Source organism: Maniola jurtina, chromosome 8 (assembly GCF_905333055.1).
Source record: "Maniola jurtina chromosome 8, ilManJurt1.1, whole genome shotgun sequence".
Lineage (NCBI taxonomy): Eukaryota > Metazoa > Arthropoda > Insecta > Lepidoptera > Nymphalidae > Maniola > Maniola jurtina.
In genome coordinates this window covers 15,369,232-15,377,174 of record NC_060036.1, presented here as the reverse complement: position 1 = coordinate 15,377,174, position 7,943 = coordinate 15,369,232, and the positions used below count along the sequence as shown (strand labels likewise).

At 43.7% G+C, this 7,943-nt stretch overlaps 1 long non-coding RNA gene across 1 annotated transcript; it reads right to left on the bottom strand.

Moving 5' to 3' along the window:
• Positions 1 to 213: 213 nt before the first annotated feature.
• Positions 214 to 7,034, bottom strand: LOC123867587. Its single transcript, XR_006796448.1, has 4 exons — positions 6,931 to 7,034; positions 5,012 to 5,016; positions 4,011 to 4,018; positions 214 to 224 (listed from the first exon to the last, which is right to left on the bottom strand). It is a non-coding gene; the product is annotated as an uncharacterized LOC123867587 (long non-coding RNA).
• Positions 7,035 to 7,943: the final 909 nt, after the last annotated feature.

The following is a 7,943-nucleotide window of genomic DNA, read 5'->3' as shown; positions in this document are numbered from 1 at the left end:
TCAAAGATTTGTATGAAATTTTTAAGACCGCGTAACTTTGAAACCGAATATTTTAACAGAAATCTGGAAAACCACAGACATAGATGTTAGTTTCTAGAATATATGTGCAAAATTTCATGGACTTTGGTTGCTTAATATTCAAATGAAATTGGAACTACGATTGTATGAAACGGGTGGAAACGAGTGACGGAGAGAGCCCTCTTAATTAAGAAATCTCATCCTTACTTAAATTCTAGATGCGATTGGTTTTGTGTGAGTTGACACGGTAGAGCCATCGATGGGTACAGCCAAGGGTAGAGCATATTCATATTTATGATGGGCCTTGTTTTTTATTGCTACATATTTTTCATACCACTTCACAAGTAATTTATCTATGTATAAACGCAGATATATTTCTGTAACGAGAAACTGACTGACTAACATAATTAACGCACAGCTCGTATCGTCCGGTCTGGAAATTTTTCATGTAAACTCTCCTCAACGTAAACTCACTTAAGAAGAGATTTTAAGAAATTTAAACCCATGTGGTCGATTGTTAACATATATTAGAACAGAAAATAAATTGTATTAAAATAAACTTTTACAAAGTGCTTTTGAACGGTCAACTCAGGCTCCCACTGCTGGTTCGGAATGCTCTTCCACCGAGAATAGCCAGAAAAAACTCGGCGGTTGCCCTTTTAAAAAATTCAATTAACAATATTAGGTACGCCATGTGTATTGTGTAGGTAGGTACACATAGTTAATTGTTAACAACTAGTTGTTATTATAACTTTCTTTCCAGTCGGAGCTTTCCTAATAAAACGTTGCGGTCAACGCTTAGTATTTTTATTCCGTTATTTCAGCTAATGAGGATCTTAGGAACTTTTGCAACTCCTCAGTAGTTCGTAAGTAAACCGTTCAGCCGAGCACATTAAACGTGATTGTTTGTTAAAGTATTTCCGTGGCGGAGTGTTCCGCGCGCCGCAGTGTGTCGCGCCGGTCGTGACGTCACAGCGCATCAGCGGGCGACGCGAGAGACGGATGGCGGAATGTTTTAGTTGGAGTCGATCCCGCTGATTGACATGTTCACTCCGCGGCGACACTGACGCATGCCTGCTGGGGAGCAATTCACGTGGTGGAGCGGAAACATTGCTGCGGTGTGTCCACTGCGAACGGTTGCCTCTTGATTTTAATCTGGGCTCAGGTTTCACGGCAACTTAGCTGGCACGTGCGAGATACATATAAACTGTGTATCGTCACCATCACGCTGTGTATCGTCACCATCACCATTCACGATCAACTGATCGATCCATCGTAGGAGCACACTCACAGGTATCTTCTCAGAATGAGAAAGGTTTGGCCGAGTGGTCAACACGGACCGACTGCGGAGGCATACTTCACACACTTGCGAAAACATTATGAAGAACGTTAGGTATACAGGGTTCTTCAATTGTTTAAAATTTAGTTTAATTAAAATGCACATACTTAGCTGTGGAGGGTGGTCGGGAGAGCGGCGCGGCACATCTATCACTATCGGATATCACTGCATTTTTTCGCAATCATCATGTTGACAGTTCAACTTTTTTAATTGCTAATTGGTTATAATACATACATTTTGAAACCTCTCTCACCATTTTAGCTCTATGTGTCAACAGTCAGTCAGTCAGTCAGTCATGGTGAACCGTAGTTTTGACATGATGAGTTAGATCTCAAAATGTATGCATTTCATCAGTGCTGTGCACGTGTCAGCACATCGCAGACGTGGTGTAAGCCACATGAGTAGACGTGGTGTAAGCCACATGAGTAGACGTGGTGTAAGCCACATGAGTAGACGTGGTGTAAGCCACATGAGTAGACGTGGTGTAAGCCACATGAGTAGACGTGGTGTAAGCCACATGAGTAGACGTGGTGTAAGCCACATGAGTAGACGTGGTGTAAGCCACATGAGTAGACGTGGTGTAAGCCACATGAGTAGACGTGGTGTAAGCCACATGAGTAGACGTGGTGTAAGCCACATGAGTAGACGTGGTGTAAGCCACATGAGTAGACGTGGTGTAAGCCACATGAGTAGACGTGGTGTAAGCCACATGAGTAGACGTGGTGTAAGCCACATGAGTAGACGTGGTGTAAGCCACATGAGTAGACGTGGTGTAAGCCACATGAGTAGACGTGGTGTAAGCCACATGAGTAGACGTGGTGTAAGCCACATGAGTAGACGTGGTGTAAGCCACATGAGTAGACGTGGTGTAAGCCACATGAGTAGACGTGGTGTAAGCCACATGAGTAGACGCGGTGTAAGCACTCAAAGCGAGCGTGCTGACAGTTCCTCGGGGAACACCAGCAGCCGCCGTCTTCAAAGCCCATCGCACTTGTTATAATTAATGAGACGCTCAACACTAATACATAGACCGAGAGCCGGCGCACGCAGCTCACGTCCATCGAGTACATTATTAAACAAATCCTCAATCAAAGCTATACGCTTACGATCGACGCTCGCAAGTCATACTACGGTTACTCAGATATGGTCACCTGATGAATTTCCGTTTTGCATCATCTTCGATCAAACTTGTTGACAAGCATCAGAGACTACGTACACCACACTTATCTAAAAAAACAACTACTAAAAGTTAAAGAAATAACAAACCTACGAATTAAGATTAAAGAGGTTTTCTATAAGCATAACAATAACTTAATCTACTCTAATTGTTGGGAAATGACATATTTAATTACATATTGTGTTGTCTTTTGTGTATGTAATTTTCACTAGCTCCGAAAATCTGTTATAATATATTATTTAAATCATTTTTGTGATTATTTGTATATATCAGTAGCCGGGGCGGGGTTGCTTCGCGCAGGTGGATTTTTTGAAAATCCTTTCGTAGTAAACTTACAAAGAAATCTCAAGTTTTTCGAGACAACAGATTATTATTATTTTATATCAAAAATAGATTTGACCGCGGGCTCTCAGACTAATGCTAATGGTTCAGAACATTAGACGCATTAGTGAGAACGTAGTGTTATGAGTTTATGTTTTAACATTCAACACACTTGTCAGTGTTCGAACACAAAAGTTTCCAGAGCCGGAATATCGGAGCTGCAAATGGATTCAGTAAACAGTTAAGTGATTCAATTGAATTCATTCAAACGTTTGCGAATTAGATTTAGTAGTTTATGAAACTAGCCGATTCGCCCGTTATGTATACAGGCACTATATGATATTTTCGAAGGACACTTTTATTTTATTTATGAGAGCTTCATTAAAGTCGTCCACTATATACACGTACAGTATGAGATCTCTACCGGTGGCTCTCGGCAGTGGGAGAGGTTGTAAAGGAGGAAGAATGGGTACAACAAAGCCAGTGGGTATAGATATGGAGTGCAAATGAAACAGTAAAGTAAGAATGCTATTATCGGTCTATTGTTATTTCGAGATCCAATATTAACACTAATCCCTTAGCGAGATCCCGAAGAGGGCCGCGTGTGAAGACCGAGCGGCGGGAGGGGTGAAGAGGGCTCGAGGGGTGGGGCGAGGGGGAGGGCGGAGGTCTCAGCCCGTTATTCATATCTGAGGAAGGGACCCCCGCTCGGAACAAGCTACATTTATTAACGCGCTTATGTTCGGTTTACGATTTGCCATAAACCGACCTTCTGTCGTCACTTACACTCAAATATTGAAATTACATTTCATAGATCTTTTAATTCGGACTTGCTCATCGTCTTTCTTTTCTACTCACCTATCTACGAGTCCCTATCTACGCACATAAAGAATAAAGCCGACTCCATTTCGGTGAAAACCCCTTAGTTGGAGAAGAGGCGGGAAATAGTGTTTAATTTAGCTTGCGAAAAGAGATGTGTAAAAGCAAATGACTGAAGCATTGCTTCAGCGCGTAGCGAGGGATAACCGCGCTGCAGTGGCGGGCTGGCGGGGCCCCGCTCCGGCCGCTGTGCGTCACTGTCAGGGTCGCGGATAGTACGCCGGGTATCTGTTGTACACATCGCCTAACATCTCCTTACATTACTTACATTTCCACTGATAGTTCTGACCCTATTCCAGGTTATCAAATAAGTGTCTCGTAAGCTTTACGTGGCTCACCAAACTTTCGCCCCGGAGAAGTGGTGAGTGCTGTGGTTGTAGTGGTGTGAGTGCTGTGGTTGTAGTGGTGTGAGTGCTGTGGTTGTAGTGGTGTGAGTGCTGTGGTTGTAGTGGTGTGAGTGCTGTGGTTGTAGTGGTGTGAGTGCTGTGGTTGTAGTGGTGTGAGTGCTGTGGTTGTAGTGGTGTGAGTGCTGTGGTTGTAGTGGTGTGAGTGCTGTGGTTGTAGTGGTGTGAGTGCTGTGGTTGTAGTGGTGTGAGTGCTGTGGTTGTAGTGGTGTGAGTGCTGTGGTTGTAGTGGTGTGAGTGCTGTGGTTGTAGTGGTGTGAATGCTGTGGTTGTAGTGGTGTGAGTGCTGTGGTTGTAGTGGTGTGAGTGCTGTGGTTGTAGTGGTGTGAGTGCTGTGGTTGTAGTGGTGTGAGTGCTGTGGTTGTAGTGGTGTGAGTGCTGTGGTTGTAGTGGTGTGAGTGCTGTGGTTGTAGTGGTGTGAGTGCTGTGGTTGTAGTGGTGTGAGTGCTGTGGTTGTAGTGGTGTGAGTGCTGTGGTTGTAGTGGTGTGAGTGCTGTGGTTGTAGTGGTGTGAGTGCTGTGGTTGTAGTGGTGTGAGTGCTGTGGTTGTAGTGGTGTGAGTGCTGTGGTTGTAGTGGTGTGAGTGCTGTGGTTGTAGTGGTGTGAGTGCTGTGGTTGTAGTGGTGTGAGTGCTGTGGTTGTAGTGGTGTGAGTGCTGGGGTTGTAGTGGTGTGAGGTCTTGGGTTTGATCCCCAGCAGGAGCAATTTAAGGATTTTTTTCTTTCTAAATTATCCCTATCTATAGTTCGTACTATATACATATATACGTTCCCACGCAACGCGTGATGGTGTGGAAGCACCCGGGGGAGGTAAGCTTAGCCTCAATAAACTGCACTCCGCCTGCCAGGCAGCAACCTTTCGTCCTACACTACACCATTACTTACTACCGGTGGTTTTTAGGAGGCAATGGAATTTCCAAAGAAAATAATATTTTCATAGCGTTGTTTTCATGTTGAAAGTAGACCACAGTGGTCTGTGAAGTAGACAGACGCCTCGGCGTGAATTTTTTTCGGGCAAATAATTTTCAAGCTAAAAACCATTTTCCGTTTTTATCCAAGTCGATGAGACATGGAGAGTTTTTTTGATTTTCATTGCGACGGAACTCGTTCCAGTCTCTATTGGCTGTGTACTTTTTGCAGAGAACTAGCAGACTTTTGCTGATAAAGAATAAAGCCACTGTGTGTTTTGTGCGAGAATGTTTTTCCTGATATATATTCTAGTTGGGTGTCGTTGGCACGCAGCGGGTGATGAGCGTAATTCCGCTGGTAATGTGCGCGAAGCGGGCGCTCACTCTCGCCACTTCTCATTACTAAGTAATCTCGTGCATGATATTCGTTTTTGCTCAATATCTCGCCAGATTGCGTTGTCAATCAGTATCATGTAATTATTATTTATCGAAGGATGGAATAGCATTTACATTACATACCAACATGATTAGTTTTGTAAATGAATTAATTAAACTACATATCTATGATTAAACCTAACCGTAGTGATAGATGGTGATAGGGTTATAATGCGTACAAATTAGCAATGAAATCACCATTGGCATATTATTTGATCTATTTGTCACTGTCATTTGAAAAGTACGGTTAGCGACTTGGTTTATTGTTAACCAGTCAATCATTCACGATTGAGATGCCGCAGGAACGATCGCGGAGCGCGCGCACGACTCGCGACTCGCGACACGGCAAACACTAGCACATGAAGAACGTAGCGAATGACTTGGTGAAATTTAGATCGGTGTACATAATGATATGTTATGTTCAAATCCGTCCAGTAGTTTTTGCGTGAAGGAGTAACAAACATACACACACACACACACACACACACACATACATACTTTCACTTTTATAATATTAGTGTGATAATGTTAATGTAACACACAACATTGTCCACTCTGAAACACGAAAATGACTTCAATATGACGTGACAGAAAGTGTAAGCTGGCAGCGAACAGCGTACAGCGTACACACAGTGCAGGTACACAACTACAATCTCCGAGTGGAGCCTCACTTCTTCGCACAAATCCCGGGACTCCGAGCCTCGAGGCCGGGGCCGGTGTGACAGGTGTGACACGCCGGAGAGGGCCGGAGAGGGCCGGAGAGGGCCGGAGGGTCGCGCAGACAGCTGCAGCTGCACTTGGTCGCTTCACTAGCTTACCCGCTAAGAGCTGGCTGAATAATGGTCCACTTTTAAACTGCAGAATTTAATAGTAACTGTTAATAAAAATGAAGAATACCTCCTAATCAATTTAATCTGTTGTAATTGCTATTTGTTATAATAAAAATGAATTGGTATTGTTAAGACTATCAACTACTCAACGTACTCATATATCTCTGTAAGCTATCGTATGTGTGTAGAGGTACTCTGGACTGAATGTACGACTAATTTAAGATCTTTAGTATTTTAGTACTAGTAGTAACTAACAGAACAAATGCATTTGTAATAATAATCGAAATCGTATTTTTTAAATTAGTTTAGACACTGTAGCTCTTGTGTTTGTAGCACGTAGTCCGCTAAAACTCCGATACTTAGTTAGGAACTACACTCACTGTTTGCGAAGCTCTTAAACAAGCGATACACATTAAGGCAATAAGTTACATTAAAATAGCAAATAGTGAGTTTATACTGAGTTTAATCTCACGAGAATCTGCTTCGATGCGGTGGTAGGTGTTGACATGAGTGGCTATGAGTGGCACATGCTACATTAAATAAATAAACTCAGCGCTTGAGCCTGAACCACACTGAACTACGACTCGGTGGAAGTCACGCGTGACGTGTACTTGTCTCAACCATGTAATATTCATATATAGAGGAATGTGCAGCACCCAGACAAGTCGACAACACTTAAGGGCGTTAACAATTTATGTAAATAGCTAAAGGAGTTATATTGACAAAATAAAAAAATAGTAAAAAATGTGCATGTGTGTGTGCACTCGCCACACCTGCACGGCCGCGGCAGTCGCGCTGCTGTCGTCTTGCGTTCATACGACGCGCGTTGTATGCGAGCAAACATTTCATCATGTGCGAAGTCCAACGTCACGGAATACATGATTTTCGTGTGAGTCAGGTACCGTAGAGAATCGGACGCGTCCGGTCTGTGATATTATTTAGTAGTCGAGCGGGCTTCACACGTCGAGGGCGAGTGTTCGGAGTCAAAGCGACAGCAATGAGCGTGAGTTATTCAGCGCGTCGCAGCGCGCGGGCGAGCCTCTCTGCTGCATCAGTATTCGGGGCTCGTCGAGAATGAGCGTCGAGCGCACGAGCGACTCCTAAGGGCGTTTTACACAGGACCCAACCTGCCGGGGACGTGGACTGCCAATTAATATTGCCTTTTACGCCGGCCTGCTGTGCATTGGGAAGTAGAAACAAGTCAAAGGCTTGATGGTCAAAATACTAAAAATTTATATTTTTGTAGTATTTTTACAGAACGGTCGGTGCAGCTCATACACGTATCTACTCATGTGCTGCCGGGGGTCTGTCATCAGTCGTCATCTAAATTGGTACATGAAGTGTAATTTAAAAAAAAACATGTGTGTGTACTTGTAGGTGCAAGAAATTGAAAAAGATAGGAAATTACACCGCCGGTCGACACTCGACCAGACTCTCTGGTTGCGGAGGTTTGGCTGCACACGCTTTTTTTCAGTACCTATAATTTGCAAAATTTTAGAAAAAACACGCTACATAATTTTTTTCTGCGTCAATAAACGATCTTTTGAAAGATCACGACGCTGCCACACCCGCGTCACACGCCATGGTGCGGTTCTGTGTAACTACTCCCTTAGGGCCGACCAACACCAAGCGAT